Raw genomic sequence first — 14,256 nt, forward strand, 5'->3', positions numbered from 1 at the left:
AAAAAATCATAGTTGTCACCCTGTGTGATTTAGGAATGTGGTTTATAAAAAAAAATAATCTATTTTTTATGTTTAATCAACTCTTCTTTGAATACCCCTTGTATATGAAATTTGGGATTTGAATGGCAGAATTTTAACCCAATTACTAAACCACATTTGCTACATACGAGTACTACATAGATCTAAAATTATGCAATATGAAATTTCTTCTTGGTAGCATGTATGAACGTTAATTTATTTTATTAAATAGTAGTGGCATATGCTGTAATATATGCACCAAGAATTTATTTGAAACTCGTAATATGTAAAATGTAACTTCATAAAGTAGAGATGAGAATTCTAGTCATAACATTTTTTATACACACAAATTAATTTATGTATCCTTTTGTTCATTTAAAACGGCTTCAAATGATGAAATGATTGTTCTAATTGATCTATATTTCTGAAAAGGTTAAATTAAGTAAAATAAAATTAACTGATTGTGAAATTTTTGTTATGGTTTTATCAAGACCATAAGAACGCTTTTTTTAAAGAATTAGAGTATATTTTTGAATGTTCTAGAACGGTTTATGCAAGCAGACGGATTTCTAGTAACAGTGCATGTAAAGGTGACACTTGGACATTAAAATATTACGATTTAAACATAAATTCACCTAGTTCAAAAATTGTAAGTTATTAATGTAGCGCCACAACAGTATTGCCAGTATTTTTCATCCGTAGATCGCCAGGTGACCATTGAAAAATCGTTCAAATTATCCCATTTCATACCCAAAATACAAAATTTTCTTTTTAATTTAACATATTTTAATATATAATTCATTCTACTTGTCGCATATGTTTGAAATTTTTATATTTTTACGCTCAGGGTCATGCAAAAAGAGCGAATTACCGAGCGGCTTTTGTCTGACCAACTTTGTTAGTTGTAAAAAGCAATTTAATTTAAACACTATATAATTTTTCTTTTTCGATGCGTTTCTTTGGATGAATAATTAGAACCTACATCTACGATATTAAGTTCTAAAATTATTAACGTTTAGTAATTAAACAATTTGCAAAAAAAACAAACGAAATTAATTAACAAATACCTGGAGTAACAGTTTCACGGTCAATCAAATTGGCCTTTGGCACACATGTTGGTCGTTGGATTGACTGCCTTTTCCATAAATTTCATCAACATCTATCGCTATAATGGGAAATTTTCGAAAACTGATTTTTCTGCGTTCGACCTTTATTTACAGTTAACAAATTGGTGAAATATTACTTTATATATCTACCTTAAATTGTAGGTAATTGAATTGCCTATTAAATTAAAATAACTAATTTTTGATAGGACTTCTAGATTTTCTTGGGTAGTAAAAGGAGTGCAAAAATACGTAATTTTGTCACTTATTTGCAGTTTGCTAACTTAGCGTCAGTTCTTTCGAATTAGTTTTTTGATATTATCATTCTACATACCCTTCACCGCCATAAAGTGCAATAAAATGTCTACTAATATTTTTTTAAGTTTTCATGGTTTATGATCTAATGTTATATTAAGACAAACAAACAACAGAACTAAATATTCGAAAAAATAAACTGACTTGTTACTTCTTGTTTTACTAATGTGATCAATTCAGTCTGATCAAAACAATTTCATGGAGTTGTTGATGGTAGTTAATCTTATTCTCACAAAATTACTTCTATCAAATAATTTGATTTTATATAATTGCACATTGGAGGCTTAAATTTCTAGGGATTCATCCATCGAAACATTTACATTTCTGTAGGCCAAGGGATAGTTCAGAAAGATCATCAAGGTTGTCACTACTACTGCAGCCTCTTCTACGTATTAGACCAGGGCGGATCTGTCGAAATATGAGTCCCACTTCTTGGATGTAAGAGGGGTAAGCTAATTTTTGCTGGAATACCTTCAATACAACTCACATAATAAAAGTGTATATCCCTAGATCTGGGTGAGGTCCGGAACATTTTCAAAATTGCAAAAATGTTTAAAAAATTTAAAAATATACCTATTTTATCTGAGTTTTTTACTTATATCTTGGAACCCATGCCTTTTGGCAGAATATTGAAGAGGAAAAAAGTTTTAGAATAGAATTTTGCACAATACCATGTTAAGTTAAAAATGTTTAAATTTATTACCGATGTTGCAAAATAGCAATAATTGATGAAAAAAGGCAAAATAATTAAGTTTTTTGGATAATTTTTTAAAAATATTTTAATTGCTCCGAGGGCATTCTAATTTTGGAAAAAAAACTTTAGAGTATAATAAAACAACACACCAAATTTCATTAAAATCGATTCGAGTTTTCGCAAAATAATTTTTTGAAAAATATGTTGAAAAAAAATTTTCGAATTTTCAAAATGTCGCACAGCCTCAAATAAAGCATCTAGATACTTGAAAATTTTTTCACATAGAAAAAAAGACCGCTCAACCCTTCAAACGTTTTTTGAAAAATTGAAATCTGTTGATTAGGAACGCTACCTACAGTAAATTATTGCAATTTTGAAAATGTTCCGGATCTCACTCTGATCTACGGATCTACATTTTTATTATATGAGTTGTACTGAAGGTAATTCAGAAAATTTGGACTGTGTATATTGTATTCTTATGTATATATTTTAGATATCTGGGTACTATCAAGGTAGGTATAGAATTTAATTGTAAATTTAAAATACTTTTAGGTACATATAATTAAAATTTTAGAGATTTTGTGATAGAAATCTATACATGAGTATCATTAGTTGATCAGCAATGTATATACTTACTTAATATCACACAGTTTTAAATAATGAAAAACTTTTATTCTCAGGAGTGAAATTGTTTGATTCAGCAAATACAAATTTGGAACGCCAACCTCCCACTGTCGCTTAAGGAGCAAGGTTATATTCGTTTAAATACGTTTTTTTTTTCAAAGCAGCAAATTTGCCAATTAAATAAGGGTAATTAAACTCCCCAAATAAGCAATTACAGACAAAAAATGGTTAAGCTCTATTAATTCCATCCTAAAATATCCATGGAAAATCAGCTTGGCCTGTACCAATATCGAGTTAAACTTCATTTTTTCGCTCGAATAATTTCTGTTTGTTTGTCTTTGCGAGGCTCCACATTTGCCGATGAACTACTGCAATCAATTACGTGAACCACAAAACGGCAATACATCAATGTGCAGGATTATCACAGAAACCACTAACGTAATTCTGGAAGATTACAGTTGGCTTTTACATTGATGATTTCAGTTCCTGGTCGGGAAATCGATGCGGTCACTGTCAAATGCCAATTGCAGAGGAGGTCAACGCTACCAATGTAATTTAGATACACTTTTGCTTGCGAACAGTGCAGAAAATGTTTACAAATCAAGAAAAAGACGCATTGAAAGATTAATTTATAGTTAAATTGATTTTTCTAATTGACGTTTTAATTTTTTTCTTTATTTATTGGGTACCTATAGTAAGAGTTATTTTAATAGAAACATAGATATGTAATTTGTGCAAAATACCACTCGAATGTGAAATTATTATTTTTTAATCAAATAAATAGTCGAGTTATAATTAATTTTTTTAAATGCACTATAACTCTTGTGTACGCCGCCACTGAACGGCTTAAATCGGGACACCCGGAATTTATGTGTGAAGTTGTGTTAGTGCACTATCAACGTTGCCAGTTGTTTTAAAATCAATCTACATTGCGGGCTGTGACAATGAAAAATAATTTAGTAAAACGGATTTTATTTGTATAATTTAGCAAGGTGTTATTTTAAAGATAGCATATTTTTTAACAGCTCTCCGATCGAACATTAAAAACAAAACATTATGTCATTTCTATAAAAAACAAAAATTGTTATATGATTTATTAAATATTAACTAATATTGGTACAGAGATCGTTACTAATTGCAAATATATTTTTTAATCAACTGTTAGACAACAAAACTAATTAAAAATAATTTTGTGAAAACAGATTTATTTAATATTACAACGATGACGACGACGATTTTAAAGGTAGCATATTTTTCTCTATGTTGTGGACGAAACGTCGAATATTAAAAAACCGCTGTTCTGTTGCGCTATGCCTTTGAAGGTGCGGAGTTGACAACTGTCCTCGCACCTGATTAAAACAGGAATAGCTGAAAACTGCACTGTTTCATTTTGTTATATATTTATGTGGTCTTCGACTTTATCGGTTTGGGGAAGGTTGTACATAAGGTGCCTTTATGTGGTATAAGTGTATAATCTTATAATCATATGTATACTAATCAAGAAAGAGTTAATCTGTTTAGAGACTACTTTTTGTCAGGAGCAAATAATACGATATAAGATTACGCCGACTTATAAGTACCGAAAAAGAAAATGTTTGCCAAATTATTTCAACATTTAAGAGACTACTAGAAAGGTAGGCAAGCCCGCTGCGCGCGACACGAGCACCGCTCTGCGGTGCGTTCTCTGTTAGTAAATAATATATATTTCCCAAAAAAAAATGCGACCCGCCCACGATTCGAACCCCGGACCTTCGGCCTGGCAGTCGAGAATTTACAAAATAAGCTACGGCGATCTAATGCTGGGTGCTTATGGGCTATGTGAAACGTTGGTTCTCCACAAATGTAAAAATGAAATTGAAAATGTTCAAATCAAGTTTTGTCGCCAAAGTTGCTTCTCTAAAAGATGTGAACCGATGCCTAACGGCAATGTAACAACTCACCGTGCCCCGATCGTCCGGGAAAACGGGTCAAATGACAAAATTTATTTTGACGTTTTCACTGACGTTTGTCTCCATCTCTGTTTAAATATCGGATATACTTCGGGTATCTCTCTCCCACCGAAAAAAGTTAATTTCCGGCGAGGACACTATTTAAAGTGAAAATTTCACATAGAATGCCTTCAAAATACGACGTTTGTATAAAGGAAGTACCGAGGGGCCCTTTGGGCCCCTCGGCTCGCCGCTGCGCGCCTCGCGAGGAAAGCCTTTGGTAATACCGTACGCATCTTTTCGCGGCCGAGTGTGGGAGCGAGAGTAACCTACAGCTTTTAATATATATGGATGGGATCTTTGAACCAGAAATTTTAAACGCCGTAAAAGAGGATACTGGTACCAGTACCCGAAAATTTGAAGATTTGCCACAAAAGTGCTATATTATAAAAATCAAGTGAGTAAACAGATTATTTATTTTGTGTTATTCATTTATAATTATTGTTTACTGCTAGGGTACTTGTTAAATACTGTTTCATAGTTTATTTTATTTAAAGGAATTAAACTTTAGTTTTTGTGGGATGTTGAACACCCGCTCAACAAAAGTAACATGCCAAACCTCACGGCGAGTGGTGTAGAAATTTGCTTTTTAATACGTAACCTTTTCTTTTAAAATAAGATTTGATAACAATGCACAGACAGCCCTGTTTCAAATTGTTCCCAATTTCCGTACTATGCGACTAAAACACAGATTACCTATCTGTGACTAAAACGCGTCATAGTTTGAAGTTACACTAACTGGTCCAGCTGCGCGGTAAGAAAATTACGAAAAAAAGGATAAAAGAAAAATTAAGTTTTACGGCGGAACTTGAAAAAATAAACTATTGATACATGTTTCTAAAGGTCAAAGGAAGCCTCTGTAAAAATACGACCCGCACTCAAAGTTACACATTGTATGATGTGGGGCTTTAGCATTAACAAAAGTACGAGTAGATAAAGTAATAAGTAATATTAAGTAATAAAGTAAGTTAAGTTAAGTAATAAGATTAATGGCCAAGGGAAAAGAAAAAGTAAATAGGTTATTAATTACTATATGTTTGTTGTTGATATTGACGGTTTGTATTAGCAAAAACTTCAATTAATAGCAGACAGTCGCTTCTTTTAAAAATCAAATTACACCATCGGTTCAAAGATTTTTTGGGTTTATACCCATCTGGCAATTTCTGCAGTGTAATCCTATTCCTACTTTTTGTCACAATTTTCCTTTGCTAGCTACATATTTTTTAGGATGGAGCAATAAGACCATAAATGTTGGTGCCAGCGGCGCCTCTTGACTTCTGTACCCGGGAGGGTGGAAAAATTTAGTAAAGATTAAGATTGGGTAGTTTTATATTAAGTATTGTCTATTGAAATATAGGGTAAATGTGCTCAACATTTTTTTTATTACGTTTCCACTGTTTACCGATCTTGATTAGTTATTCAAGTCAAAGTTTTAGTGAGATAAAGGTCAATAAATAAATATAGTGTTCTTTTATTTATTGACCTTTTTCCCACTAAAACCTTGACTTGGATTATTTTTTATAGCGAAAGTCCATTCTTCTGCTTTTGTCCGAAATAAACTTTTCAATTGCTTTTCCATTCAGTCTGGTATTTCTCGCACCATTGATTATTCAATATACAGGGTGTTTCAGAAAGATCTCCCGTAAATTCAGGGGGAGATAATACGACAAAAAAATAAGAATTTTTTGTTTTATGAACTATATGTCTATCTCCTCTTGTTTTCGAGATAGAGAGCGACAAAATAAAATTTTTTAAATAGATTTTTTACGAAAATTTCCAAACGGTGCGAAATATTTTTATGAAATTTGGTATTCCGGGGTTTTTAAGAATGCCAAATACGCTGGTGTAATTGTTTTTTGTATATTTCATAGAGGGCGCTAGTTATGCTACATTCCTATTACATTTTAAGTTCAAATTTTTTTAGTCAGTTTTTTTACCATTGGGATCCAATTTCTAATGTACAATAATATATTCTACAAATAATGTACTCTTGTTAGAACTTCCTAATGTGGACGGTTTTCGAGAAAAGAGGCTGTTAATTGAGCTCTTACAATATTACGGTGAAGAAAATAAGTGACTTTTCTCAAAGTAGGCTTATGTCAAAACTTATTGATGGATGTCTCATAAACAACGCATACATTCTTAGTAATAAGTACTTTAAACTCTAATTAACTTTATATCAAAATTTTAGTGGCTAATTAGTCATTACTAACTACAGTCACTAACAATTACTAAAATTTTGATATAAGGTTAATTAGAGTTTAAAATATTACTAAGGATGTATGCGTTGTTTAAGAGATATCCATCAATAAATTTTGACATAAGCCTACTTTGAGAAAAGTCACTTATTTTATACACCGTAATATTGTAAGAGTTTAATTAAAAGCCTTTTTTCTCGAAAACCGTCCACATTAGGAAGTTCTAACAAGAGTACATTATTTGTAGAAAATAAAATTATTGTACAATAGAAATTGGATCCCAATGGTAAAAAAACTGACTTTAAAAAAATTTGAACTTAAAATGTAATAGGAATGTAGCATAACTAGCGCCCTCTATGAAATATACAATTAGACCAGCTATTTGGTATTCTTAAAAACCCCGGAATACCAAATTTCATAAAAATATTTCGCACCGTTTGGAAATTTTCGTAAAAAATCTATTTAAAAAATTTTATTTTGTCGCTCTCTATCTCGAAAACAAGAGGAGATAGACATATAGTTCATAAAACGAAAAATTCTTATTTTTTATCGTATTATCACCCCCTGAATTTACGGGAGATCTTTCTGAAACACCCTGTATAGCATTGCAAGTTCTGTTAGTCTGTCTTTAAAATCTAATTTAAAGTTTTGCATTTGTTTTAAAAAACAAGAAAGAATACTTAGATAGGTAAAAATATTTTACATCACACGTAAACAAATTATGTTCATAAGAAAAAAAGTAGTGAATAGCTATTATTTGGTTACAAGCGGACTAAACAGAGCCTAAACTGAATACTAAATGTGCGCTATTCCCACTCCGTCGTTCACTGTTGCGCCACGGTAACCATGACCACCGCTGTAAATACTTTACACATGTAGAGGTGAGCTGCGAGGAGCTCACGTATTCAGTTCAGAAAGTTTCAAATAAACTTACAAGTCAAGTTAAATAGACTGCACATTGTAAATTTAATATTTCCTTCTTAATGTGTTTCATAAGGCCGATCTGTTTAATTATCTAGATAACACTGTAAACTAAATTTTAAATTAATTTATTTTACTATGAAAATATCTAGGGGGGCGGCGCCTAAGAGCTTCTAATTGCCACTGGTAGGTCCATTGACTTATTAACTTTTAAGGAAAGAATATGGTAGTATTACACTTTTACTTACGGTTGTGGTCTTTCTCGTGCTTTTTTATTTTCAGATTATTCACGATTTTTGTGGCAATACTTTTCCTACTGCATATGGTGCCCCTTCTACTTTTATCTTCACATTTTTAATTAATCTTTAACCATTAAGCTCGAATATTGGAAACCCCATTAATTAGGAGGTAGTCAAATGTTAACGAGTATCAATTTCCCACGATGAATCAAATCTAATGTTTTTGCTTCCTATCATGCCCACGCAGGAGGTGTCTACTTCTGGAGTTAAATTGATCTATGGTTTTCTGGCCTTGTGAATCGAACACGTGATCTAGGCAACAGCGATTCAAAGACTGACGCCTTAACCCTCTACGCCATCGCGCATCGGCTGAATTGTTTCACAATATTTTCCCTTCCATTTTATTTCGATATTTCAAAGTCAATGAAGGAAATTCGTTGGTCATAATTCAAATTGAATGGCGGCAAATAAGTAATGCTTACCTAGGGAAACATTAACGAAAACAGTTACTGCTTGTACAATGTAATTTTGTATAATTAAGCTTGTTTTTTCGTTCATATGTCTTACCATATCCTTTTTTATATATAAATGTTGAACTAAAACCAATTAACAGTAGGAGAGTTACTGAAGTGTTCAACATTGTAGCTAAATTATTCCAGTAAATTAATTTTACATTCGAATGCGTTTATTGTTACAAATTGGTAGTGAATTGCCGGTATTAACTAACATATTACTACATTTTTATTAGTTAGTGATTCATTTGAAGTGCTATAATTAAAATTATATCATGCCATCAATAAAGTAGCCAATATATAACATTTTTAATAAATCGATTTTTGAAAAACTTGACTACCAATAATTTTGGCATAAAAAATAATAAGTGACGTACATACAACTAGTCATCCGTTAATGATTGTGCATCAAATGCCGTAATTTAATCAAAATTAGTACCTATCTTTTGCAATTAATTTTTTTTTTTATAAATTTGAAAACTTGTAACACTGGAAGAAATTCGATTTTTGTATAAATATACATAGAGTAGTTGTTTTCCTCCATATCATCAGTTAAGAATATGAGGTACAATATTTTTGCATACCTAGATTTTTGTTGTCGAAGAATATTGTTTGACATCATTTCATAGAATTCGTAGAAACAAAATTATTTAAAATTATGAAGAAGGTATAATTTAATTGGAATGTGCTCAATCAATTCCAATTGATGTGAATTTTGACTATGTTTCTGAATAGATCCAAATCGATATTTTCGTTATTTATTTTATACTACAGGGTGTTAAAAAAGAGTGTAAAATATTTCAGGAGGTAATAGTATGAACCAAAATAAGCAGAAAAGTCTTAATAAACATGGGTCCGCAAAGTAACGGTTGCGGAGATATGGACCACTATTCGTTTTTCAAACATTTTATTTTATTAGGAATAAACCGACAAAGGAAGCTTTTAACAAACAAAAAACAAAGTTACAGAAGATGTTCAAAGTGCCCTCCGTCCATTTCCAAGCAGGCACGACATCTTCGTCTCAACGATATTCGAACTCTTTCGAAAACNAAAAATATTATTTTATAAGCAGAATAATTATAAAAAGTTATTAATTTTGTATAAATATGTTTGTAGTAAGTAACTGAATTATTTATGAACATGAAAAATATTTATTAAAGAAAATTTTACTTTTAGAAGAAACAAAGAAAAATTTTAATAGATGTTCGAATTGATAACCATTCTCTTGAATACAGCATCTTATTCTATCTTCAAATGATATTCTCACATTCCTTAGAATATTTGGGGTGATTGTGGCAAATGCATATCTAATCCTTTCCTTCATATCATCGCAAGTAGTAGGTGGAACACTGTGTACAAGATATATTTTTATACAGGCCGAAACAAGGAAGTCCATTACGAGAGGTTTGGACACCTGTGGTAGCCACTGACATGGACCATTCTTACCTATTCATTTATTACTTAATTATCGATTTATATAATTTCTCACTAAATATGAAAAATGTGCAGGTGCGCCATCTTTTTTTCGGAAGTGCGATATGATCTAGTCTTTCTCTTTAAAACGTTATGAAGCACACTATAGGAGAAAACGCATTAGGCGGTCGCCATCCCGTAGCATCGCGGTCCATGCTAGTCTCGATCGCGCGCGCGGTGGGGTTCGTTCCCATGTTTTACACGGCGTCCTGTGTAGGCGGTGACAAACGGCCGGTGCGGCCGGAGTGGCCGAAGCAGTGATTTTCAAAATTAGAGCGTCATAGGTTCTGTCCTGCGTACCAGGTACCGCCCGGCACAAGCGGCTCGAGCGGTTTTCACGCGGACGACGCGTGATTTGATAATTCCGCTTTTGCCGCTTCGGTTTACATTTTCAAATCACAAAATTTTGAGTTTTTCGTCATGTCTGACACTTTTATTGAACTTTTGGTTAGTAGTGTGAAAAATTCCAGAGCACTGTGGGATATGAGGCACAAAAATTATCATAATCGACATATAGTCGACAAAGAATGGACCCGCATTGCAGAAGATCTTCAAGAAACAAGTAAGTAATCTTAACATAAAATTATATTTCTTTATCAATATCATATACAGATTTAACTCGAAATCGAAATAAGCTAAGTAATTAAGTATTAATTATTTATTTTCTTTAATATAGGTACTTAATACGGTACATAACTAAATAGGTATCTATTATTTACTAGGTAGAATATTTGCTACACGGATACAAATTATTAATTATTTAAAAACTACAAAAACCTACAAAAGTGAGAGTACTTAAATCAATAAAATATTTCCTATTCCCGACTTAAAGGACGTTGTGTAAAAAATTTGCAAAAGTTTTTTCTTAAGAGTATGGCATTTTTTTATGAGGCATTATTTCTTCTGGTTGGTCGCATGTAACTTTTTCGATTAAATTTCTCACCACTATAATTGACTAAATTTGCTTGAGATACACCTTCAAGATCTTTAATTACATTATGCAGCAATGTTATTGCTTTAACAATATGAACAGAATTTTCGACGTTTGTCTCTATTGCTTTACCTAAAACTCGAAACTTAGAGACTATAGCTCTAAATGAACATTCTACGACCATTCTTGCACGACAGAGTCGATAATTGAACACATCATTTTCGCCTCCTAAATGTGATCTTGGAAATGGTCTCATTAGATATTCTGTAAGCGGAAAAGCTTCATCACCGAGGAAAACATAAGGTGTTATAATTGTTGAACCGGGCAAGTTTGTTTCTTTCGGTAAAACAATTCTGCCATTTTCAATCGCATTACGCAGAGGGCAATTTTCAAATACTCCTGCATCGTTATCTTTACCATAAGATCCTACTTCTACCATTATAAACTTATAATTAGCATCTGTTAATGCAAGCAAACCAATAGAAAAAAAGTTTTTGTAACAGTAATACATTGAGCCAGATTTCGCCGGCCGTTTTATTCTTATATGTTTGCCATCGATACACCCAATACAATTTGGAAATTGCCAGCTATTCCAAAAATCGCTAGCAATTTTTTTTAAATCTGTAGATGTAGGTGGGGGCATGTGCTTCTTCACTAATGTATCCCAAATGGCTTTACATACTTCAATTACAATAGTAGCCACAGCACTCTTAGAAATCCTAAAAGAATATTGAAGTTGTCTAAATGGTATGCCTGTTGCTAAATACCTGGAACAAAGCAACAATTGAAAGAAATGTTATGTCACTTATAGTAGAAAGTACTACTCGTATCGTCTACATTTTTTTGAAGATTTTGAAACAGTTTTAACATTTATAATCGTAAAACGTTGAAAAAGAAATGTATAAACAAAATATAACAATTTCAACACTTCCTGTATGTAGATATGACTTTTTTCATAGTTTTTTCAATCACATAATTCAATTGTTAAAAATATTTTTTTTTTAGAGGAAACAGTAAAGAGCAAATGGAAAAACCTGAGGGACAAGTTTAAAAAAGAATTAAATAAGATACCCAAATATCGTTCCGGAGATGATGGAGAACACGCTCCCAATTATAATGGAACTTGGTGTCATTTTAAGGCAATGATGTTTTTGAAATCAATTGTAACACCTAAGGAGACACAAGGAAATATCGAAAATTTAGAAGATGATTCTCGTCGAGTCCAGTCTCCACAAGAAGGGCAACTTATATCGATTGAATCACAGCCAGCTGATTGTCAGCCCACTGAATCAGAACTAAATAAAAATATAATAAATCCAATCGTAGTGCGAAAGCGAAAAATAGAAAAAAAAATGAAGACAGTATTGAATTAGAATTTTTGAAATTAGAAGCAAAAAAGGTTGCACTACTTGAAAAAAATGACGAGGATGATGAAGATATAAACTTTTTTTAAATCACTTCTTCCCCATGTAAGACAACTTCCGTCAATAAACAAATTAGGTTTCAGAAGTCAAGTGCAGAATCTTTTAGCCAATGAAATTTGTAAAGTACAAAATAATCGATTCCTGCTTAACTCAAACGTTCAGCAAGCTCCTTGTTTTGAAAATGTTCTATCTCCTACCTCAAGATCAAGCACAACTTGTTTATCTGCAGCAATCTCACCAACCGATCATGAAGAAACGTCATATTCGAATCAGCAATGCAATAATAATTCCCAATCATACAGCACACAAAATGTATTGACTTTTCTATGATTTATGCATACAGTTATAGTTTATTAAATGTTAATATAATATCAATAATAAATACATGTACCTATGTATTTTATTTACCTTAAAGTTAACATCAATCTCTCCTTAACAGAAATAGGGCGTTGAAAATTAGTTTTAGAATATTTAATTCCTGGGCTTATTGCATCTACAATATAGTCAAATGTTTCGGGCGACATTCTGGCATATCCACGAAACAGTTGTGGTCCTTCAGGACAATTTCTTAATTTTTCGTATAAATGATGAAATTCGCCATACTGTGACCTTTCTAAAAATACTATACTTGTCATGCATCTTTTATTATTTCGTTTCTTCCGACGAATTATTACACTTTTTAAATGGATATTCTCAGTTAACAAAACGATACGTTTCTTCGTCCACGACATCATGACAACTACAACATTATCATGATCGCCAGGGTACCGCGCGTTGAAAATGCACGTAGGAGAGTCTGATCGCATTTGCCGTTAGCACCGCGTCCGCCATTTCAACCGCGTCCAACGCGCCGGCCGCACCGGCCGCTTGTCGCCGCTTACCCAGGACGTCGTGTAAGCGTCAATTTAAAGACGTCGCGCTTCGGTGGCGTTCCCATTAGCACGACCATACATGAAATGCATCTCTGTTAATTCTGCGTTAGAGTAACCAGCCATAGCGAAAGAAAACTTGTGCACTGAGAACAACTGTCAAATACGTACTGTTTATTTCACTAAACATCAACCAACTATTATAAGAAAATACACAACGTTTTTGCAAAATAAAAAAAGGGGCTAAAAAACATAAAACATTCCATATCTCCGCAACCGTTACTTTGCGGACCCATGTTTATTGCGACTTTTCTGCTTATTTTGGTTCATACTATTATTTCCTTAAATATTTTACACTCCTTTTTTTAACACCCTGTATAATAAAATGCCATTAAAGATGAATAATGGAATTGTCGTTACATGGAGTAGGTACACAAAATTTTCATTTTAAGTTATGTTGTACGCAATTAAAAAGCAGTGTATTTTTTTTCGGTTTCGATGATTATCGCCACTCTTTGAAGTATGCAATTTGCCAAATTTTAATTCTGTATTTAAATGAATAAAATATTAGCGACATAACAGTGTTATCACGTAAATATATCATACCCATAGCTTTCTAAATTATATCTGCAGTGGCTATACAATGTAAAAAAAATCGGTGTGAGTAAAAGCAATAAAGTTACAGACTGAATCCATTGAGTGAAATTATTGAGTACATTTTCACTCAATATTGAGCAATTTGATAATCCTACTCAGTTGTGATAATATTTGAATTAAAACTGAGTGCTTTCGCTCAAATATAAGTACCCGTTAAATAAATTCTGCAGATAAACTCGTATTTGGTGCACTTGTAGCTAAATCGGAGTAAATGTCCTCATTATTGAATGATCCCACAGCATTCTACGGTTGCCGTACGTTGTCTTTGTCTAATCCCATCGTCCCCATTA

The sequence above is a fragment of the Anoplophora glabripennis genome, unplaced genomic scaffold, assembly GCF_000390285.2.
Source record: "Anoplophora glabripennis isolate ALB-LARVAE unplaced genomic scaffold, Agla_2.0 scaffold39, whole genome shotgun sequence".
Taxonomy (NCBI): domain Eukaryota; kingdom Metazoa; phylum Arthropoda; class Insecta; order Coleoptera; family Cerambycidae; genus Anoplophora; species Anoplophora glabripennis.